We start from the raw sequence: 25,629 nt of genomic DNA, 5'->3' as shown, positions 1-25,629 counted from the left end.
TACGTGAAAATGAGAAAAACGACATAATCGGTAAAAATACCTAATGTTCATAAGTACATGTTAGAGTGAGAATTTGATGTTTCCATAGAAGGGAAAATTGATCAGAATATCATAAAACATAAGAAAATAGGATGAATTTTAATTTTCGAGCCTGGGAAAAAAGTGTAAATATGTAAAAGTTTAGGGGCAAAAATGTAATTTTGCCAAAGTTTGAGTCAAGGACTATTTTAATAAATGTGAGTATTAAATAAGCTAAATTTTTTATTTTAGATCAAGAGAAACAAGGTTTGAGTCGTGATCGAGGGAAAAATAAAGTTAACGAGGAATAGGCTCGATTTCTAGCATTTTGTATCGAGGTAAGTTTAGGTGTAAATGTAGTAACATAATTGTTATTTTAAGTAATTTAATGTTATTTATATGATATGATGATTATCATCATGAAATATTATGCTTTGTGGATTATTATTTATTAATATGCAAATTATGTGAGCTACTTTATAAATATGAAATGCTATGAAGTATCGGTTCCGCCATTCCGTGGAAGACAGCAAAGATGTGTGATTGAGGAAAATCCTATTTGAACCTTGGGAATAGATTAGTATACAAGTGACATATCACTAGGATATTTGAGTTCTGAGCTCGTTGAGTTGAGCCCGAATTCGCTTATGGGTGGTTTACATGGTAGCTTGGCTACATAATTTCCACAGGCTATTGAGTTTTTCTAGTTGCGGGTATGACACTTATGTGCATGCAATCCGTATATCCAAATTATATTCCGATGTTTTCAACGGGTGAATCTTAAGTGAATAAGGAGAATACTTAAGACGAAGGTGACATGTTGGTAAGTGTGGTGAATGAGAAAATTTGGACAGGTATGCACTTAAACCCTCGAGATGAGAACTTGATATGATGAAATCGTGGTAAGATAGTAAATGCAAATGTAACATGAATGTCTTGGTGATATTTATACAAATGATGTTTTATGTTGGATTGCTTGATTATGTTACTTGCTATTTACATGTGAACTTACTAAGCATTTATGCTTACTCCCTCCTTTCCATTCTTTGTAGTTTTGATAAGCCAGCTTGGAAATTGGGAACGGTCGGAGGCTCGCTCGCACTCTCCGTGGACCATTTTGGTAAAGTGGCTTGTATATTTTGAGTATGGCATTTATAGCATTATAATCATTTTGTGTATATGATATTATGATATCGCTATTGGGTGGTAAGAAAATGTTTGGTAATGGTTAGCCATTGGAATGGCTAATCAAGATCATATTTGGTGTTATATATACTTAATGTGCTATCTAATCCATGGAAATTCATAAAAAGGTGAAATTTGCTATAAAACAATATCATACAACAGCAATGACATGAGTTTGAAAAATCACTAAAAATAGTAGAGATAGAATTAGATGACAAATAAAATATGAAATTGAAGCCTATTCTTCCATTAAGCTGTTATAAGAAATCAACTAATTACAAATGAAAAGTTATAACAAATCAAAAGTTATGTCTCTTAAATTCAAAAGTTATGTTACTTGATTATTAACAAATAGTCATAATTATTCAAGTAGATATCTATTGAATAATTATGTTTATTGCTAAATAGATGACTATCCATTTGGGTAGTTATGTCCCTATGAAGAGACATGAAGTCTTCTATAAATAGGAGTGAAATTTCATTTGTATAACACACCAAAAAACATAGAAGCAAAGTTTCTTTCTATTCTCCTACCATCTTTTATATTCCTAGATTGTTCCATAAATAATTTATGTAGTAATTCTTTATAGAAATTGATATCCTTGCTATGCGTCCAAAATTCTTTGTAGTTACTTTAGGACCCTTTCGAGGTATTACATTATTACCCAAAATATGATAATATGGACGAAAAAATTAGGTAAATGAGGTGTATTTTATGATAAATTTGAGTTTTGGTGAAACAGGATCAGAGCAATTTCTGAATCCCCTATTCTGACTTTAGAAATTCACTAAAACTTGTACAAAAATAATTAGGAGTCATACTTTATATTTATAGATTCCTTATTGTGTCTACTATTAAGAGAAACAAACAGAATAGTCATCTGAATTCTGTACAAAGAGAAAAGTGATTCATAGTGAGCAGAGGTTAGAACAGTCGAACACTGAAATAGGGGAAACTTTAACTAATAAAATCTACTAATTGGCCTAACCAAAAATTCTGAAAAAGAATTAGTAAATAGATATATGAGTCTAGTTTTAGGGAAAATTTATGGATTTTAATTTTGAGTTTCGTAACTCGAGATATGATTTTTTAGGGACTATGACGCAGATGAGAAGTTTATTACGAAAGGTGAAATAAATTGTTTGAAATTGTTTAAGTGATAATTTAAGTCTGTTAACACCTCGTGCTCGACTCTAGCGACGGTCTCGGGTAAGGGGGTGTTAATACTCAACAATTTCAAACATTGGAGTGTAAAACTATTGCTAATGTATTCCTTATAATTCATAACCAAATTATTGAATTTAGGATTAAGAAATTCTAGATGCAATAAAAGAATCCTACTATAGACTTAATTGCATTGATACTTAAGTTTTTCTACTTTTAGGAATCAGTTTTCAAACAACTATCCTAAGTTAAGCAAGCTTAATCAACTTTCACAATTTTCTAAATTAGTTGAAGAGTTAATATCCTTATTGAATATCACCGAATAACAATATACTCATCATAGTTTATCAATTATTTGGCATTTGTATGTAATGGCAAAATGAATGAAAAAATGCATGAACATTAAACCATCTATCTACAGTATACTATATGTACTACACAACACACTCCCAAATCTAAGGGATGCATTGTCCTCAATGCATGAACAATGAAATATGGGAAAATGCAAAAAAAAAAACTATGAACTCTAAGGATGCCATGACACTAAATATGAATGCATGAAATATATAGTATAAAATCAAAGAAAAGAAAAAAAAGCTTGGATAGAATTCCAATTACTCTATTTTGGTTGGGTGGATTTCTTGGTAGCACGTTTGTAGTGCCACCTCTTTTCTATTTCATCAACATCATCTTGGACAGATTTTCCAGTAGTTTGCTTGTAACGCTTTTATTTTAGCTGGTTAATAGGCACCTCCTCTTCATTGTTAGTGTCCAATTTCGTGGGATCATCAATCAGTTGATGAACTACATGTTCTTGTTTAGTCATAGGTGCAATAGTTGGCGTAGTCGTTGTGTCTGTAACACCCCTAACCCGTATTCGTCGCCAAAATAGGGTTACAGAGCATTATTGTATAAACATAACCTAGAAACATTCATTTCCAGACATTACAATATTCATAGCATAATCTATTCATACACATGCATATCGTCCTTTATTCGAGCTCTCAAGGGCTTAGAAACACTTTAGAAGCGATTTGAGACTAAATTGGGAACATTTGCACATTGAGGAAAAAGTTAGAAAATTCAAAATTGTAAGGGTCACAAGGCCGTGTGGCCAGGCCATGTGACTCACGCGGCTGAGACACATGCTCGTGAGCATCACAAGAATGAGACACATGCCCATTCTCAGGTCGTGTAACAAAGAAAATAGGGACACATGGTCGTGTCCTAGCCGGTGTAGTGCCCGTGTAACTCTTTAAGTTGGGCCACATAGCCAAGCCACATGTTTGTGTGCTAGGTCATGTAACACTCGAAATGACCTCACACGCCCGTGTACCAGATCGTATGCTAGGCCGTGTAACTACCTGACTTGCAACCTTTTAAACCTATAGGGGACACACAGTCATGATGCATGTACCTACAAGCCATTTGCACATATAACCAATACCTTAAAACATGCCCGAAACATGCATAAAATGACCAAATCTCTATACCAACAATCCATACAACCAATATGCCAATAAGACACCTCAATCACAATCCATCAAACCTATCTAAACGTATGCATATTTAGTCATACATCAACCATATACATCTAACTTACTCCGAACTCAGAACATACCATAATTAAGCATATACCAAATCACTATAAACTTACCATTTGGACCATCACTCAAATGCATCATATCATCTAAGTGACACAAACCAACCATTTCCAAATGGTGCCAAGCAACCAACTTATACATACATATCAAATTCAACATTTAGTACTCAAGTCAAACTTTAAACATAAACTCTCTATACATGCCATTATAACCTTTGTCATGAGCATAGTTTACCATTTCAATGTAGAACCTCATAATTTAAACATGAGTCAATCCAAAATAAGCTTGGCGCAAGCCTAAGCATCATCAACAACATAAATTAATGCTTTAACACATAACTCAACAAAATCATCACATGGTACGGTAGATTTCATGAACATAGTACATTTGAATTCATACTTTCCATAAAGATAGTTATACATACTTTTACCATTATCAATTCATACCTTTCTATAAGCTCATAAAAAAGTCATTGGAACACTTACAGTTCCTTCCCTTTTCATGCCCGCTGAACCACTTCGAAATATCAGATACGCAAGAAGCTCACACAAAGTGTGCTAAATATATAATCAAAACCATTCCTTTTCCTTTTCCTTTACAGCATTGCTCACTCGAGCCATAAATGGGTCTGCTCATACAAGCTGACGATCGGAATGTAGCTACAGGGTGCCATTCACACAAGCTGATAAGTATCTGCAACAAATGTCAGAAGTCATCCATCGATAGGACATTTAGGACTAGCACTCGAAACATGGTAACCTTAATAACATGCCATTTCTATCCTAAATATTCCTAAGGTTCAAACGGGGCTCAATAATCGTTGATATCATGACATAATAAATATCACAATAGCATATGCATCAAAATAACATTAAAACATTATTAGCATATACATCAAAATAACATTAAAACATTATTTAAACATACGAACTTACCTCGATTACAAAGATGCAAGAATGAAATCACTAACCTAAGGCTTTAACTTTTCCTCGATCTATATTTGTACGATGTTTATCTTGATCTAAATAAGAAAATTCAATACTCATACTATTCAACTTAGTCCAAAATTCATACTTTTTCAAAATTATATTTTTGACCTTAATAATTTAACTTCTTTACAGTTTAGTCCTTAAGCTCATAAATTAACATTTATGCAAATTCATCCACAGTTCATGCTAGCCAATTTACCTAGGGACTCATATCAACCCATACAAGCCATAATTTCATAAATTTATTATAGTATTTTACTACTTTTACGAATAAGTCCTTAAATGATAATTTCATCAAAAATAACATTACAAAAGTTGTTTATTTAAAAACAAGGACTAATAATATTTCATCAAACTTCAAAAATAATGTAGGAAAATTCATGGAAAAACCCTAAACCTTTAATGGTTTTGCAAATTAGTCCTTGGGCTAGCTAGATTAAGCTACAACAATCCCAAAAACATAAAAAATATTAAAAAAGGGATGAAATTATACTCACATGCACTGGATACCCTTAGACGAACACTCAAGATCCTTCAATGGAGCTTTTCAAAATTATTTTCGGTGGAAAAGATGAACAAACAAGATGATGCCCTTTGTTTTCTTTATTTTACTATAATATATTTATTAAATTACATTTAAATTCACTTAATTCATGTCCATGAATGTCCACTAATAGTAATTGTCTATTTACTATATAAATCCCTTAAGAATTTAATTTCATAGCTAATAGATACCTTTAACTAATAGAACCCTACTTTTGCTGTAACACCCCAAAATCAGCCCAAACGTTATGGCCGAATCTGAAGTGCCATATTGGAGTTGAAAAACCCACGTTCCGTTTTAGTGTTTTAAAAACCATATATTTTGTTGAGTTAACAAAGTGTATGGAAGCTGGGCACCAGGTAGGTATCCGAGACAGAGGAGGTGAGCCATGAGGGCTGCTTAAGTACCAAGCTCTTTGATTGGATCCAATCCTAGACATGCCCACAACCATAGCCACACTTTGTTATATCGAGTTTAAATTTGTTTAAGTGGCCGTCTTTGATAAATCGATTAATCGTGGCTTTGAGATATTTTGAAAACAAGTATCATTTTGAAAACACGTCCTAAGTCTATCCCATTTGAATAATTATCAACCAGGTTTAAAGTTATTAAAATTAAAATAATTCCGAAAAGAAATAAAAGGAAAGTTAAAATGGCCTTATTACAACCCAAAAATAAATAATAATTAAAGGAAATTTAATGAAAACCAACGCTTATTTAAAAGTCCAAAGATAATCACCATGGCTACTCTAAATCCCCTCCGGCCCAAATCCCCACATCAAGGCTCACCTGCAAGGTTAAGGAAAGGGGGCGAGTTTGGAAACTCAGTGTGCAACAAGCCCCTTTCAGAGCCCAAAACAATAACAGCCTGTTGGGCCTAAGCCCAAATCCAATCTCAACATGTACTGGGCCGTAGCCCTTTTCATATTTCATATTTCATAACACTGGGCCGAAACCTTTCCATATCTCATATTACTGGGCCGAAGCCTTTACTGTAAACGGTATGGCCCATAGGCCCATTTCAATATCACATGTAATGTCAATGAAGGAATCCAAACCCATTTGGGGAGACTACTCAACCCACCATCCGCTACTCTCCACCCGTACCAACCAACACACCATGTGGGGATTAACTCGACCCACCCCGCCATAACTCTCCACTGGCAGCATAGCTGCTTTATCATATAACTGGAGGCCTAGCCTCTTTTAATAACTGGGGCAGAGCCCTTTTAATAACTGGGGCATAAGCCCTTTATCATAACTGGGGTATAAGCCCTTTATCATAACTGGGGCATAAGCCCTTTTGCACTTCCTCCATCCATATAACCCAATGCATTTATGAATACATCATGTGCATATCATACATATCATGTGCATATCATACATGTCATGTGCATATCATACATACCATGTTTATCAAAATCCCATGTATTAAATTCATATTTAAACCCTAGGGGTATAATGGTCATTTTTACCTAGGGGCAAAAACAGTCATTTTCATATTATAAGGGTAATTCTGTAATTTTATCAAAAATTAGGGTTTCCATGTTCATCATTAGTTACTAACTATTCATTTGTTTAAACAGCGTTTCTGGCCCACTTTTAGCGAAACCGAGTTATTTGGCCTAAAATCCCTAATGGGCCCTACTTAGCTGATTTTGTCATCTAGGCCCATTTAGCCCATATCCATAACAGTATTAACAGTCTTAACATGCAATTTAATAGATTTCTGTTTTCTACCAATTTTACCCAAATGGGCCCGAAAGCCTATTGGGCCCTATTGCAGCCCCTCGAGGCCCAACTTACCGTGAATGCCAAAAAATCACGTTCTTACAGTTTCCATTGTTCTCGATCATCATCTCATCGATTCTAACTAACTAGTGAGCGTTCGCTTGCTCACAAGTCCTCGAAATGCCAGAATTTCGGCATTTCGGCTTTTTGGCATTTATCGCTTTAAGCTTATGAAAGAGGGTTCGTTACACACCTGTTTGGCGATATTCCTCGACGAGATCCCCTACACGATTTCTCCTATAATCCATCATTAATAATCAGCTTCCCATAATTGAAAAAAACCAAAAATCATCTAATATTAATACTTACACATTCGGCCACCATCCATAATGGCCTTAGGAATCTTACCTTGCTGCGATTGATGACTAGGTCTAGCCACTCCGGTGCTCCAAGCTACTCCAAGTCGACACTACAACTTGCTGCTCCTCCACTAAATAAACCACAAAAATATTAAAAGAACACCCCATAAGGCCTATACCCCTATTCGGCCACCTCCCTAAACTAGAGGGGTTTCGGCTTTTGGCCAAAAGTTACTCTAAGAATCGTTTAGAGTTCGAGCACTTACCACAGTCTTTCTTCTCTTGAATCTGTATGCCTAAAAGGTAAAAGAATTGAATGCAAACAATTGAAAAGGAAAGAAAAGGTTGCTGGTCACAAAGAATCGGCACCCCCTATCTTCACTGATTCCAGCTTTTGCGGTATTTCGGCAGAAGTAGAGATAAGGGAAAGAAACAATGGTGAATGGAGGGAATAGTGGGCTGGTTTGAAAGAAGGAGAAGGAAGAAAAGATGAATGGGAGGGAGGTAGATTCGGCTGGAAAAGAAAAGAGAAAAAAAGGCTACACACCAAAGGAGAAAACGACACAACCTAGCCCCTAAAGCCGAAAATCCCCACCTAAAACCCCTCTGCAAAAATTCCCTCCCTAATCCCCTCAAATCGGTTAACACTATCCCCCTCTCAAATCCCTAAAATCTCTCCCCTTATCCCTCCTTAATCCTTGCATTTGACTAATTCAAATTCTCCTCTAAAGAGTTCCATTTAGCTACAACTCTTGTATGCACAAAGTATAAAAATTAGCATTATTTTTGCCATCACAGGGAATCGATCCCAGGTCTTCCCCTATGCTCCACACGCCACCTTTTTAGGAGCTTAGTGGCGTCACCCTTGCCACTTTACCAAAGCTCTTTTTGTGATACATTTTACCCACAACTTTATATAAGGTCACCTAGCCAGAACCCCTAACTCCTAAGTCCAAAATTTAAAAATTCCCCCCGGGTTTTGGCCAACTCATGGGCCTTCCATAAGCCCATTTACATACCCAAATTATGAATTCCATAATCACATACCAAATTTTAGAAACTTACTTAAAATATCAAGAATCGCGAAAAACCCGAAAATCAGGATGTTACATTTGCACCTTTTACGATTTAGTCCTTTAAACAAAATTAAGCACGCAAACGTTAAAATTTCTTAACGAATATTTTATATTACCTTACTAATATTCTTTAGATAGTAAAATAATAATAAAATAAATATTTACTCATCGAATTTGTGGTCCCAAAACCACTATTCTAATTTCACTAAAAATGGGCTGTTACAACTCTCCCCTCTAAAGAAATTTTCACCCCCGAAAATCTTACCAGAAAATAGGTTCGTGTATTACGCTTTCATAGCTTCTTCCAAATACCAAGTAGCCTCTTCTGTACTGTGTTTTTGCCAAAGAACAATCACTAAAGTTATGCTTTTATTTCTCAATTCTTTAACCTCTCGAGCTAGAATTTTATTTTGTTCCTCACTGTAAATCATATCAGGTTGAATCTCAATGTTAACATGTTGACTTTGAAATTGGAACCAGTTTTTTTATCCATTTACAATTCAATGAGGGTATACATGTACTACCTCAAATGGACCAAACCAATGAGATTTCAATTTGCCTGGAAATAATTTATGTCTGGAATTGAATAACAAGACCAGTTGCCCAGGTGCAAATTATCATGGCAAAATTTTTTTATCATGCCTCCGTTTAATCTTTTCTTTGTATAGCTTGACATTCTCATAGGCTTGTGCTCGAAATTATTCCATCTCATTCAACTCCAATAGGTGGTGGTTACCAACATCATGCCAATCCATATTCAATTTTTTAATTGCACAATATGTCTTATGTTCAAGCTCAATGGGCAAATGGCAGGGCTTCCCATAAACAAGCTTAAAGGGTGACATCCCTAATGGCATCTTGAATGTAGTGCAATATGCCCATAAAGCTTCATCCAATTTGGATGACCAATATTTTTAGTTGGGATTGAGTACCTTTGTAACATCCCAAAAATCGGGGGTTAGTAGAATCGAGTTTGTTAATCAAGAGAGAGTGGTCATGCCTTAATTCTTGATTAATCTTGTCAATTAAAAATGAAAATTTCTAGATCTATAATTTGGGAGATTTTACATGATTTTAAAAGTATTTTTTGCAGATTTTAATGGCATCTCAAATCGTTTTAAAATTCAGCCCCAATTTTGGCCACCGTGAGTGGTGGTGTGTGTGCCTAGGTGCAAGAAAGGGGGTTGTTTTGTTTCTTGGGTCTTGCCAATACTTTTCCAGCATTAAATTATCTTCTTGAACCCTCCTAATCTGCCTTTGATCACATGTTAATTAGGTATAGACGTTCTTGATCAATTAGCCAATTGGATCCCACAAATTGTGAATTGTAAGTGCAATCAAGGATAACTAGTTTGTTATTTCGAAATAGTTTTTGGTTAAAGGTTATGAATTGATTAAATGAAGGAATTTAATCATTAATTAGATACTTATTTTCTAGCATATTATTAAATTAGGTGCTAACTCAAATTCCCCAAATCATCCGTAAAGGTGAAGAACGATTGTAAATATGGTTCACATTAATACAGTGTAAGGAATCTAACTAGTTCGGATTCATAAAATAGTTATAATTTCAATGATTGATTTTAACTCATAAGTGGGTGTTTTGGGGCTGGTTTAATGGTAAATTGATTGAATTTATACTGAATTTTGGTTTTGGTTCGTTTAAGGAATTATTAAAGAGAATTGGAAGATTCGCTAATGTGCTACAAGGAAGCAAAAAAAAGGTGTGGGTCATAAACTCATAAAATTGTTTGAAAAATGTTAAATACCATGTTATATATGAAAAATTAGCTTGATTATTGGATTGTCTTAATAACCAAATTATTGATATTGTGAGTGGCCGAACCAAGTAAGTTTCGAGCCTTAAAAGATTGACATGTTGGCAAAATTTGCTACTTTGATAGTATGAATGTTTGATTGAGTTTGTAATTGCATATTTTAGTTATGAGATATAAGAATGTTTGACTGAATGATATAATGTGTTGAGATATTAACCTTATGTATGATTTAAACGCATGGGATATTTGTTATATTGTGTACTGAAATAGGTGCTATTGATGCACAATGAAAATCTACAAAGTATGTGAAATTGAACGATATTTATTGATACCAATTCAGTGGTAATTTGAAAGATTGGAACACTGTTTCCATTTACTAAAAGTATGTGATTATTGAGGATATGCTAAGCATGTCAAATGAATGTGAAAAGTATTGAGATATGATTATGTATGAGATTGTGTGACATATTGCATAGGCATTGGGTTGGGATTTTGTGGTTGACGGAGGAGTTCCATGGAGTATTGACGCCATATTAAGTTTGCATTATTCATAGTCAGTGCACTGCAATTGGAGTACCAAGGGAATGGCGATTTATCGCATTTTTACTAGCAACTTGTCTACATTTTTATTGGTAGAATTTTCTGCATATTATTATTAATGGTTTTAACCACAACGGGATTAAGCCTATAATTTTTGGAGTTCAGATGACAGGTTCTAGGGAACTCGTGGTGTGTAGCAAATTGTATGGGTAGGAACCTTTAGGCATTGCATATGCTCACAACATATTCGAATGTTATTGATTTATGATATGTGATGTATTGTGTTGTATTGATCGATATTCAAATTAGTGATTGTTACTCAAATGAATGATGTCACCGTTTGACATTAATTTGATAGTGGCTATGTAGTGATATGAAATTCCTATGATGGTTCTGTTTTCTTTTGTTAATGCTAATATGTTTCATTGTATTTGTTGTTTTTGTCTGTTTAAATAAATTTTCGACTCACATTAAGCTTTTCATAAGCTCACCCCCTAATAGTATTTAACTTTTCAGGTAAACCTCAAAATTAGGTTCAGACTCAGTACTCGAAGAATCACATTGGACCTCGAACTTTTCTTAATAAGTATTATTAAGTCTTTATTGGTTTTGGCTTGTAATTTTTAATTATTTCTAGTCTGTGGGTTGGTAACTTTTCTTTTGGGGATTTTTGCATGCATGGATTACTCAAGCATAATAACCAGATAATGTATGATATCGGGCTTAAGTAATATTAGATATTGTTCCCTAGTTTTTGCTACATTGCAAAGGAACCGTTTTTGAAAAACAAATTGATAAGGCAACTAAGTTTCCAAAATGACTTGAAAAATGGTTTTTTCGCTGCATTAGTTTAACATCAAGTTTTTTAAAGAAGTGCGATAAGCAAACAGTTTTTCTAAAACAACACTATCAACAATAAAATGAATCCTAAGTATACACGACCTAATGAATGAATGCTTTTAAGCTAACTCAAAGTATAACTACAGTTTTCTCTAAAATGAGTTTATTTAAGATCTTCAAAAGTAACGTAAGTTAGTTTAGCTATTTCGGCGGCTAATGTAGCCTTCTCAATCTAGCCATAATGTCTAGGCCGAGTTTGGGAGGTTACATTTACTGATATCAGAGCCTTGGCTCAAAATCTTTGACTGACTTTTTAAATTTGCTTAAGTTAGTCTGCATGCATGCATACATTAAAAAGGGGAAATTTGGGAAATACAAGCCAAAAAGAACTTTGAAAATGATATTTGTAAACTGAAAAATATATAGGATTTTTCATATGTAATTTATCACCTTTTTACTTAAATTCGTTGTTAAAACTAAGTAATTGTTTAATAAATTAATGAAATATGTGAAAATATGAAACTAGGACATAGAAATTATTAAAATGTGATTTTATGCTTTATTATATAGTTTTCATGGATAAAATGACTTATTTTATATTTATTTGAACATATTATATTTTTAAGACATAAAATGGGCCATGCATGATTAGATTAAATAACAAAATATAAAATGATACTTAGTAAATCATTTAAAATATTTCATTAATAATTTGGGTTGTAATTAATTATTTAAATTGAATAAATTTTATTCTTTGGTCCTTTAACTTATTGATTTATTTTGGATAGGTCTGCTAGCTTTGTTGGATTACAAAAATCGTCCAAATTAAAGACCAAGTCAACCAAAATTTGGCTAGACATGGCTGTCCACTTAAACCACTTTTTGGTTTAATTACACAAGGTCCTTACATTGTTGAAGAAATTAGAGATTTGCCTGAAGATTTACATTTGACCGAATCTCAGTCCTGAGTTATTATGGAATTTAAATTGCTTAAAAATCAAGCAAAAATTAGCTCAGATTCCACTAATTGTGGCCGACCACTCTTGGAAGAATTTTTAAGAGACTAAACCCAACTATTTTTAGCAAACTACCCACTTCTCTTCACCTATAAATAAGACCCCTTCATTCCCTTATTCATAATCTCTCATCCCTCATCATTCTCTCTTCTCTCTCAATTCTCTTAGCATTTTCCATTTGCACTCCTAGCATCATCTCTTCATAGGGATTTTAGCAATTATATCCTCTTAAAGAGCCCTTGGTCGGCCATCTTGGAGAGCCATCAGCAAAGGAGCAAAGTGAAGAAGTGAAGGAGCCTTGTCAGTCAGAGTCTTGGGTGTCAGCCACTTTGATTTGGGTTTAATCTTTCTTTCCTTTAATTTAATCTGAAAATGTTTTCTATGTGTTCTTTGTTCTTGTTTAAAACAATGTTAGCTTAATTTTATTTAAGCTAGGATGGTTTCTTTGATTAAATAATATTTATTTTATTCATGCTTATAATGTTTGTGCCTCAATCGATCATGTTTTCAGTAAAAATCAAGTCTGTATTTCGTTCATATGTGATTGAAATACACCTAAGTTAGCTGAGCGATCCTAACTAGACGACGGCTAGTGGACACATAATTGAAATATGCATGCTCAAGTTAGATCCTAACCCGATTAAATTGCAGGTGCCATAACAACTTTAACCAAGCTCTATTATCTGAATAGTTTTTAGATCAGTGTGATTAAACTGTTTCAAACCTAACACGTCCTTGTTACCTCACACGAATGCTAAGAAACCCTTAGTAAATAAGGATCAGTAAAATGCGATTTACTAAGTAAAGGATTCCCAAAGGACCTAATGTGGTTTCCAAACTCATGAAAGATGGAATGTTTTTTCAAATGTTATTAAGCATGTTGATAATAAATTAAGTTTAATTAAAGTAATTGTCCTAGTTTATTTATGTTATAATTGTGTTTAATTTTGCTAAAATCTATTTCATTCATATAGTTTTCATACTTAGGATAATTTACATTAGGAATCATTACATTTAGTTTAACATATTTAATTTTAATCATTACTTCTAAACCATATTGTATTTTTATTTACCAAATTTCTAGTATAATTTTACAATTAAGTGATTTAAAATAAATACAATCCCTGTGGAGATGATAACTCAATACTTACTTATTACTTGGGATGACTGCGTACACTTGCACAAACCTATATGTTACAAGTTTTTGGCAATGTTGTCGGGGATTGTTAACTGTTGCCATAGTCATTTTTGTGAAATAATTTACTTCCAATTTGGTTTATTTCTAACATTACTAACTTATTCTTTTTAATTTTGTGATTTTCTTTTTAGGTGTTTATGAGCATAGATCGGATTACCGATTTACTCCCTATCAGATTACTGATTTACTCCCTACAAACCCTGAAATTGAGTGAACTTTCAGACAAAGAAGACGTGAATGAATAGCTCAAAGACAAGTCGAGATGGACCTTGGAAATTAGAATCAAGACCAAGGTAATGAAGCCGATTGTGTATGAAATCCCATCCTCATTGCCGATGGTAGGGATTGTTGCATCAAACAATATGCTGTGCCACTTTTTAGTAAGTTAAATTCAGGAACTAGAAGGCCAGATGTTGAGGCAACCAAATCTGAATTGAAATAAGTGATGTTTCAAATGCTCCAAACAGTGGGCCAATTCAGTGGTATGCCCACGAAAGATCCACATCTCCACCTTCAATTGTTTATGGAGGTGAGTGATTCATTCAAGATAGCCGGTGTGACTGAAGACGCACTGAGGTTGAAGTTGTTTCCATACTCATTGCGAAATCGAGCACGAGCATGGCTTAATTCATTACCACCAAGTTCCATATCTACATGGCAAGAATTAGTAGAGAGTTTTTTAGTTAAGCATTTCCTGCCTAACAAAAACGCTAAGTTGAGGAATGAGATCACAACTTTCGAACAATTGGATGACGAGTCTTTGTATAAGGCTTGGGAGTGATTTAAGGAGTTACTTCGTAAGTGTCCTCATTACATGTACTACATCAACTTCATGTATCCTTTTTCATCACATATCAAGAAATCATTGCACTCTATTTTCAAATATGTAACCAACTATCACGTACCTGATCGTTTTAGCTCGTTTAACGTATTCAATTACCACATCAACATAAAGTTTTTAGGGATAAACTTATAATGATTCACCGAAATAAAGCCTGCTAGGCCTAAGCCTGTATCACACACCGGCACAAGGCCTGCTAGACTCAAAATCTAATTTTATACACCGGCAATAAGCCTGCTAGGCATAAAGCCCGATTAAATTCACCAGCACAAGGCTTGCTAGGCTCAGAGCCCAAATATCACTGTTATAAAGCTGTCTCATAAACAATTCATATATTAAAAATTCTAGATATTCCATATAGTTCATACGAACTTTCAAATGTTATAACTTAGTCAAATTAAACTCGAATACATTATTTCCATGCTTAATCATATTCAACTAACTTTACTATAAATCTATGAATTCCAAATCATCAAATTAAATTAAGTTACATTCAAAATTAACAATGTTTAACTGGTTAAAGACTCATCTCGGATATTGACGAACGATGTACATCGACTATTCGACTATTTTTGTTTTTCCCCGATCCAAGTCCGATTTCTTTTGTTCTTAATCTATACAATTTCAAATTAATCTCATTCAAATACAATTTCATTCAACTTAATCCAACAATACGTAAATGGGAAAATTACCATTTTACCCCTGATATTTCATACTTTTACAAATTAGTCTTAATTGCATAAAACACAAAATACACAAAATCTCCATGCAACATGCTTAGGCCGAATGTTCCTCTAGTACATACAAATACACATGTTTCATTTATTTTGCATTTTAGTCATTCAATTTATTATTTTTGCAATTTAGCCCTAATTACTCAAATTCATCAAAAATTCCAATATAAAACATATTAATCCAAAACATATCTTTCGTAATTTATCATCAAACATCACAAAACAAAAGTATTCATCAATGGCATAACTCAAAATATTCATCAAAATCAGAAATTCTAGCATGGGTCAGATAGTATTCGAAACAACAATCTCAAAAACGTAAAAATTATCAAAAACCGTAACAAACTAACCTTGAATTTGAACAAAAAATGACCGAATACCTAGCTTTGTTATTTCTTTTCTTTCTTCTTTTTATTTCAGTCAAAAGATGGACATTTAACATGGCTTTTTAATTTGTATAATAATATAACATATATATCACTTATTATTTTACCCATTTAACCTTTCAAAATTAATTAGTAAATCATATATATCATGTCCAAAACCGTCCACTTATATATGAAATGGTCTAATATCACATTAAATGCTTCATATTAATAAGGCAAGTTCAATTCGGTCCCTACATATTTAGCCACCAAATTATTCACTTTACGCGATTAAGTCCTTTTATTTAATCGGGCACCTAAAGAACAAAATTAAACCATGAAAATTTCAAACATACTAATTCACACATAATAAACATGGAAAATAATATTTAAATATTTTTCTGACTCGGATTTATGGTCTCGAAACTACCATTCTGACTAGGGTCTAAATCGGGTTGTTACAATTCTCCCCCTTTAAGGATTTTCGTTCCCGAAAATCTTACCGGTGAATAGGTTTGGATAGCGTTCTCTCATTACATCTTCTGACTCCTACGTTGCTTCCTCAACTTCGTGTTTATTCCACAGTACTTTAACTAATGAAATATTCTTATTTCATAACTCTTTATTCTCACGAGCCAGAAAACGAATCGGTTCTTCCTCATACGTCATATCAAGCTTAATCTCAACTTCGGTCGGACTAATCACACGTGAAGGATCAGATCGATATCTACGAAGCATTGAAACATGAAATACATTGTGAATCTTTTCTAATTCTGGTGGTAACAACAGTCTATAAGCAATCGGCCCGATATGCTCTATAACCTCATACGACCTAATAAATCTCGGACTCAATTTGCCTTTACGACCAAATCTGAATATTTTCTTCCATGTTGAGACTTTCAAAAAAACTCTACCCCCGATCTGAAACTCTATATCTTTATGTTTCAAGTCTGCATATGATTTCTGACGATCTGATGCTACTTTCAAACTTTCATAGATCACTTTCACTTTTTGTTCAGTTTCTCTGATCAAATCGACCCTGTGTATCTTATTTTCACTGAGCTCAGTCCAATACAACGGTGTAGACATTTACGACTGTATAAAGCCTCAAAAGGTGCCATTTTAATACTCGATTCAAAAATGTTATTATACGCAAATTCAATCAGAGGTAGATATCGTTCCCACGTACCTTCAAACTCGATAATGCAACATCTGAACATATCCTCAAGTATCTGAATGATTCACTCGGACTGACCATCTGTCTAAGGATGAAAAGCAGTGCTAAAATGCAATTTAGTACCTAGTGCATCTTGCAATTTCTTCCAACACCACTTTGTAAACCTTGGATCTCTATCCGACATAATAGAAATAGGTACTCCGTGTAGTCCCACAATATGAGAAACATATAACTCTGCAAATTTATAGAGCGAATAATCTGTTCGAACCGGAACAAAGTAAGCCGATTTACTCAATCTATCCATAATAACCCAGATTGCATCTTTCTTTCTCAGTGTCATTGGTAAACTGGATACGAAATCCATCGTGACTCTATCCCATTTCCATTCAGGTATCATAATCAGCTGAAGCAATACAGAAGGTACCTAATACTCGGCTTTTACTTGCTGATAGACTAAACATTTCGATACAAAGTCAGAAATGTCTCGTTTCGTATCTTGCCACTAATAGTGCTATTTCAGATCATTATACATCTTCGTAATACCCGGGTGAACAGTTAACTGACTGTTTTGAGCTTCATTCAAAATCATCTGAATCAACTCTGTATTTCTTGGAACGCATATTTGGTTTCTGAACTGCAAACATCCCTCGGCATCCACTTGAAATTCTGAATCAACGTTCGAATCACATTGAGCCCGTTTTACTATCAATTTATTATCGACCTTCTGAGCTTCGTAAATCTGCTAAATAAATAATGATTTTGCTTTTAACTCGGCTATTATCGCACCATCATCTTACATAACCATATGTGCATTCATTGTACGCAAAGCAAACATGGATTTTCGACTTAGAGCATCAGCAACAACATTAGTCTTTCCCGGATGATAGTCAATCACTAGCTCGTAATCTTTTAGCAACTCTAACCATTGACGCTGTCTCAAATTCAGAGCCTTTCGAGTCATCAAGTACTTCAGATTTTTATGATCGGAATAAACATGACATTTTTCACCGAGCAGATAGTGGCACCATATTTTTCAATGCAAACACAATGGCTGCCAACTCTAAATCGTGCGTCGGGTAGTTCTTTTCATGTGACTTTAACTGTCTCGAAGCATAAGCTATAACACTTCCTTCTTGCATTAAAACACACCTAAACCATTTAAAGATGCATCATTATAAATAACAAATTCTTTACCCGATTCTTGCTGAACTAACACTGGAGCTTCAATCAAAAGGGCTTTCAACTGATCAAAACTTTTCTGACACTTTTCGGAGCACTCAAACGTAACATTTTTTTGCAATAGCTTGGTCATTGGGGTTACAATCATCGAGAACCCTTTCACAAATCGTCTATAGTAACCATCAAGTCCTAGAAAACTTCAGACTTCAGAAACGTTTCTCAAAGGTTTCTAGTCAAGTATTGCTGAAATCTTCCTCGGATCAACCCGAATACCTGATGCTGAAACAACATGTTCCAGAAAGCTAACTTCGTGTAACCAAAACTCACATTTACTAAACTTCGCATACAAATTTTTTTCTCGCATAGTCTGTAGCACAAGTCTCAAATGCTCGGCATGTTCGATTTCATCATAGGAGTAGATCAATATATCATCAAAGAACACAACCACAAACTGATCCAAATACTATCTGAAGATCCGATTCATTAAATCCATAAAAATAGCAGGTGCATTTGTAAGTCCAAAAGGAAAAACCAGAAACTCATAATGTCCGTACCTCGTTTGAAAGGTAGTTTTCGGCACATCGGAGTCTGTATCTCGCAACTGATAGTAACCGGATCTCAAATCTATCTTCGAAAACACTCTAGCCCCTTCCAGCTAATCAAACAAGTCATCAATCCGTGGCAACGAATACTTATTCTTTATAGTCACCTTATTAAGCTGTCTATAATCGATGCACCTTCCCATAGTTTTATCTTTCTTTTTCACAAATAAAACTGGTGCACCCCAACGAGAACAACTCTGTCAACTCTTGCAACTGAGCTTTCAATTCTTTTAATTCAGTAGGTGCCATTCTATATGGAGCTATCGATATCGGAGTAGTCCCCGGTGCTAATTCAATACCGAACTCGACCTCTCAAATAGGTGGCAAACCCGGTAATTCTTAAGGAAACACATCTGGATACTCACAGACAATAGGTACTGATTCAATCTTTCTTTCGGATACTTTACTATCAAGGACATATGCAAAGTAAGCTTTACAACCTTTTCTTATATATTTTTGAGCTAACATCGAGGAAATCACTGCCGGTAAACCATTCAGATCATTAGATTCAATCCGAATAATCTTGTCGTTCTGGCACCTCAAATCGATAATCTTTCATTTACAATGAACAACAGCATCGTGTAAAATCAGCCAATCCATACCCAGAATTATATCGAATTCATCAAATGGTAACAAAATCAAATCAGCTAAAAAACATGTATCTCAGAATCATCAACAAGCAATTTTTACATACTTTATCAACCAGAGCACACCGGCCTAAGGGGTTCGATACTCGAATTACAAACTTAGTAGACTCAACAGGAAAAGTCTTACTGGATACTAATGTTTTACACACATAAGAATGAGTCAAACCAGGATCAATCAATACAATAACACTAGTATCATAAAGAGTGAAAGTACTGGTAATAACATCTGGGGAAGAAGCGTCCTCACGAGCGCGTATAGCATATGCTCTAGCAGGTGCACAAGCATCAGATCAAACTGTTGTATCTTTCGTCCCTCTTTGACTGCCACTTACATTACTCGAATGCCTGGGTGGTCTGCCTCGCACTAACATATTACTCGGTCTCGCGTTCTGAACAGTGTTTTTCTCGGCTAACATTTGCTATCTCGGATAAAATGACCCTTTGATCCACATTTAAAACAAGATCGGTCATGCAATCTGCAATCTCCAAATGCCATTTACCACAATGCTTGCACTCGACTCTATTCCGTCGAACATTGCCAACACTAGCTATCGAAGTGGCTCGTGAACTCACAGGGGGTCAGTCTCGATCTCGTCTAGAAAATCCACAGTATCCTTAAATTGACTAGAATCATCTCTGAACTTCTTCGATGTTGAGTGAAAAGTCTTACTCGATGATCTTTTATGGGAATCTCTGGCTTCAAATTTATCTTTTCTTTTATTTTTCCCGATGTCTTCGGCTTTTCAAGCTCGCTCAATAAGGACCACGAACTCTTTGATTTCAAGTATACCAACCAGCAATTTAATGTCTTCATTCAAACCGTCTTCAAATCTTTTACACATGATAGCTTCAGTTGAAACACACTCACGGGCATATCGACTGAGTCTCACAAATTTCCATTCATATTCTGTCACACTCATACGACCCTGTTTTAATTCGAGAAATTCATTGTGCTTCTGATCAATGAATCTCTGGCTAATATTTTTCTTACGGAACTCAATCTGAAAGAAGTCTCAAGTCACCCGTTCTCTTGGTACCACTAATACTAGTGTAGTCCACCAATAATATTGAGTGTCTCGTAGTAAAGATATAGCACATTTTAAGCACTCATCCAGGGTACAAGATAACTCATCAAACACGCGGATAGTATTATCAAGCCAGAATTCAGCTCGCTCAGCATCATCATCATCAGTAGCTCTGAATTCTTCAGTTTTCTGATTTGATCAGTAGGTGACTTAAGCAATCTCAATGGATCACTTACTTGAGGTCACGAAAGTTTCACACATACTAATTCACACAAAATAAATATGAAAAATAATATTTAAATATTTTTTTGACTCAGATTCGTGGTCTCGAAACCACCAAGTAACCAGCAAATCATCGAGAACCCTTTCACAAATCGTCTATAGTAACCAACAAGTCCTAGAAAACTTCAGACTTTAGAAACGTTTTTCGGAGGTTTCTAGTCAAGTATTGACGAAATCTTACTCGGATCAACCCAAATACCTGATGCTGAAACAACATGTTCCAGAAAGCTAACATCGTTTAACCAGAACTCACATTTACTAAACTTCGCATACAACTTTTTTTCTCACAAAGACTGTAACACAAGTCTCAAATGCTCGGCATGTCCGGTTTCATCACGGGAGTAGATCAGTATATCATCAAAAAACACAACCACAAACCGATCCAAATACTGTCTAAAGATCCGATTCATTAAATCCATAAAAATAGCAGGTGCATTTGTAAGTCCAAAAGGCATAACCAGAAACTCATAATGTCCGTACCTTGTTTGAAAGGCAGTTTTCGGCACATTGGAGTCTGTATCTCGCAACTGATAGTAGCCGGATCTCAAATCTATCTTTGAAAACACTCTAGCTCCTTCTAGCTAATCAAACAAGTCATCAATCCGTGGCAAGGGATACTTATTCTTTATAGTCACCTTACTGAGCTGTCTATAATCGATGCACCTTCTTATAGTTTCGTCTTTCTTTTTCACAAATAAAACTGGTGCACCGTAACAAGAAAAACTCTGTCAACTCTTGCAACTGAGCTTTCAATTCTTTTAATTCAGTAGGTGCCATTCTATATGGAGCTATCGATATCGGAGTAGTCCCCGGTGCTAATTCAATACCGAACTCGACCTCTCAAATAGGTGGCAAACCCGGTAATTCTTAAGGAAACACATCCGGATACTCACACACAATAGGTACTGATTCAATCTTTCTTTCGGATACTTTACTATCAAGGACATATGCAAAGTAAGCTTTACAACCTTTTCTTATATATTTTTGAGCTAACATCGAGGAAATCACTGCCGGTAAACCATTCAGATCATTAGATTCAATTCGAATAATCTTGTCGCTCTGGCACCTCAAATCGATAATCTTTCATTTACAATGAACAACAGCATCGTGTAAAGTCAGCCAATCCATACCCAGAATTATATCGAATTCACCAAATGGTAACAAAATCAAATCAGCTGAAAAACATGTATCTCAGAATCATCAATAGGCAATTTTTCCATACTTTATCAACCAGAGCACACCGGCCTAAGGGGTTCGATACTCGAATTACAAACTTAGTAGACTCAACAGGCAAAGTCTTACTGGATACTAATGCTTTACACACATAAGAATGAGTCGAACCAGGATCAATCAATACAATAACACTAGTGTCATAAAGAGTGAAAGTACTGGTAATAACATCTGGGGAAGAAGCGTCCTCACTAGCGCGTGTAACATATGCTCTATCAGGTGCACGAGCCTTAGATCGAACTATTGTATCTTTCTTCCCTCTTTGACTGCCACTTACATTACCCGAATGCCTGGGTAGTCTGCCTCGTACTGACATATTACTCAGTCTCGCATTCTGAACAGTGTTTTTCTCGGCTAACATCGGCAATCTTGGATAAAATGATCCATCAATCAACATTTAAAACAAGGCCAGTCATGCAATCTGCAATCTCTAGAATGCCATTTACTGTAATGCTTGCACTCGACTCTGTTTTGTCAAACATTGCCAACACTAGATATCGAAGTGGCTCGTGAACTCAAAGGGGGTCAGTCTCGATCTCGTCTAGAAAATCCACAGTATCCTTAAATTGACTAGAATCATCTCTGAACTTCTTCAATGTTGAGTGAAAAGTCTTACCCAATGATATTTTACGGGAATCTCTGGCTTTAAAATTAGCTTTTCTTTTCTTTTTCCCGAGCTCTTCGACTTTGCAAGCTCGCTCAACAAGTACCACAAATCTTTTGATTTCAAGTATACCAACCAGAAATTTAATGTCTTCGTTCAAACCATCTTCGAATCTTTTACACATGATAGCTTCAGTTGAAACTCACTCAAGGGGATATCGACTGAGTCTCACAAATTTTTGTTCATATTCTGTGACAGTCATACAACCCTGTTTTAATTCAAGAAATTCCTTGCGCTTCTAATCAATGAATTTCTTGTCAATATATTTCTTACGAAACTCAGTCTGAAAGAAGTCCCAGGTCACCCGTTCTCTCGGAACCATTGATACTAGTGTAGTCACCAATGATATACAGTGTTTCGTAGTAACAATATGGCACATTTTTAGCACTCATCCGAGGTACAAGATAACTCTTCAAACACACGGATAGTATTATCAAGCCATAAATTAGCTCACTCAGCATCATTATCATCAGTAGCTCTGAATTCTTCAACCCTGTGTTTTTTGATTTTATCAATAGGTGACTTAAGCAATCTCAACAGATCACTTACTTGAGGTATACCAAGTATCAAAGATGGATTAATCGGGGTGGAGGTTGTTGTGTAGCTGGATTAGATCGGATATATTGAGAAAACCAATCATTCATCATTTGGTAGAAGGCTTGTTTAGCCTCCACTTCATGGCTACTCGAGATCAGCTGAGAATCAACTGGCGTTGTCCCTTAAACGAAAGCAGATGCTATGCTCTCGACATCATTAGCAACAGCTCTATCGGGATCCATATACTATACGAAAACAAATTTTTAAATGTCAGAAGTCATCACACTATCTCAGTAAATATTATGGCATGTATAGCTAGACTCACACTTGTTACTTTAGTCCAAGAATCGTTTAAATCGTAGCTCTGATACTAGTAAAATGTATAACCCCTACCCGTATCCGTCGCCAGGTTAGGGTTATGAGGCATTATCGATCAAAAGCACAATTCCAAACATTTACATATACACATGAACGAATCACGAAAATCAGTCAAAATTTGTTTCATGCACTGACATAACACTTATATATTTAAAACATTTCATATCATACTTATTCATACAATCATATCATTCACATGCAATAAAGTGTATTATAACAGCCAAATACTAAAACATTTATGAAACTAATCTTTAAAACTTAATGAATGTTTTATCATAACCACCGAATATTCACAACTATATATATATAAACTTCATACTTATCAAAGAACTTATATCTTAACCGAATTTCGAATACCTGTATTTTAAATCATTTTATCTTATAAGCATATAAACCAAATAATTCATCAAACCATTTCAATACATGAATAATCACAAATGTCGAACCATAGATAGTTCAAAAGAAATATTCACATCCTATCTCATAACCGAATGTCCTTACTTCGTTTATAGTCATTTAACTAACATATATACTTATCTTAATAACGTAAATATTGCCATATCAAATAATGACCATATCATGACAAGATATATTTCATATTTGAACATAATAAACCAACCAGTAACTACCAAAACAAATATAATTCATTGACTTAATACAACTACCTCAATCACATATAACCTATTCTATATATACCTTAGCCGAGTCCTATAGATTCATTCATAATCATTAACCATTTCCAAAACATAAAAATACCTATCATGAACAACATCACTTCATAACACTTAGCAATATAACTAAAACAGTTTCAAGCCACAACTAAACATACCGAGATCAAACATAGAAATTAAGCCATTTTCGCATGGCCTTTATACAAAACCAAAATCAACAATTCAAAAGTATGTTCCAGCCTATACATGCCATAGTTCAGGTTCAACTATATAATTACCGAAACAGTAGATAGTGTGATGAACTTTACTGACGATCCCTGAGCTCGTAACTTGCTTCAAAATCTATAAATCAGTGTAACAAAAACACACAGAGTAAGTTAATTTAGCTTAGAAAGCCTTAAGCAAATTAAACGGTTAATGCATAATAACATTTAATTTCAAGCTTTTAGTTCCATACATATATAACATATACTTTCTTAGGACAATTTCTCTTTGGCCAAATATACATGTATACATCATCAACATATTCTCAAATTTCGAAACCATATTGTCTTATATAATTGAATATACATATATATTTATAGACATATATTCATCACTAAAAGTTGAACATTGCATCCATATACAACTATAAGGCCAAATATATATTTCTCATATTAACACACGTACTACATCAACTTCATGTATCCTTTTTCATCACATATCAAGAAATCATTTCACTCTATTTTCAAATAGGTAACCAACTATCACGTACCTGATCATTTTAGCCCGTTTAACGTATTCAATTACCACATCAGCGTAAAGTCTTTTAGGCATAAACTTATAATATTTCACCAGCATAAAGCCTATTAGGCCTAAGCCTGTATCACACACCGGTACAAGGCCTGCTAGACTCAAAGTCTGATTTTATACACCGCCAATAAGCCTGCTGGGCATAAAGTCCGATTAAATTCACCATCACAAGGCTTGCTAGGCTCAGAGCCCGAATATCACTATTATAAAGCTGTCTCATAAACAATTAATATATAAAAAATTCCAGATATTCCATATAGTTCATACGGACTTTCAAATGTTATAACTCAGTCGAATTAAACTCAAATACATTATTTTCATGCTTAATCATATTCTGCTAACTTTACTATAAATCTATGAATTCCAAATCAGCAAATTAAATTAAGTTAAATTCAAAATTAACAATGTTTAATTGGTTAAAGACTTACCTCGATATCGACGAATGATGTAAATAGACTATTC

At 34.5% G+C, this 25,629-nt stretch overlaps 1 non-coding gene across 1 annotated transcript; it reads right to left on the bottom strand.

Moving 5' to 3' along the window:
* Positions 1 to 14,755: 14,755 nt before the first annotated feature.
* On the bottom strand, positions 14,756 to 14,859 carry LOC121228516 (small nucleolar RNA R71). The gene has a single exon (XR_005926092.1). It is a non-coding gene; the product is annotated as a small nucleolar RNA R71 (small nucleolar RNA).
* Positions 14,860 to 25,629: the final 10,770 nt, after the last annotated feature.

The sequence above is a fragment of the Gossypium hirsutum genome, chromosome A04 (genome assembly GCF_007990345.1).
Source record: "Gossypium hirsutum isolate 1008001.06 chromosome A04, Gossypium_hirsutum_v2.1, whole genome shotgun sequence".
In the NCBI taxonomy this organism is placed as follows: Eukaryota; Viridiplantae; Streptophyta; class Magnoliopsida; order Malvales; family Malvaceae; genus Gossypium; species Gossypium hirsutum.
Note: the sequence above shows the minus strand (reverse complement) of the source record. Positions and strands in the feature narration are given on the sequence as shown.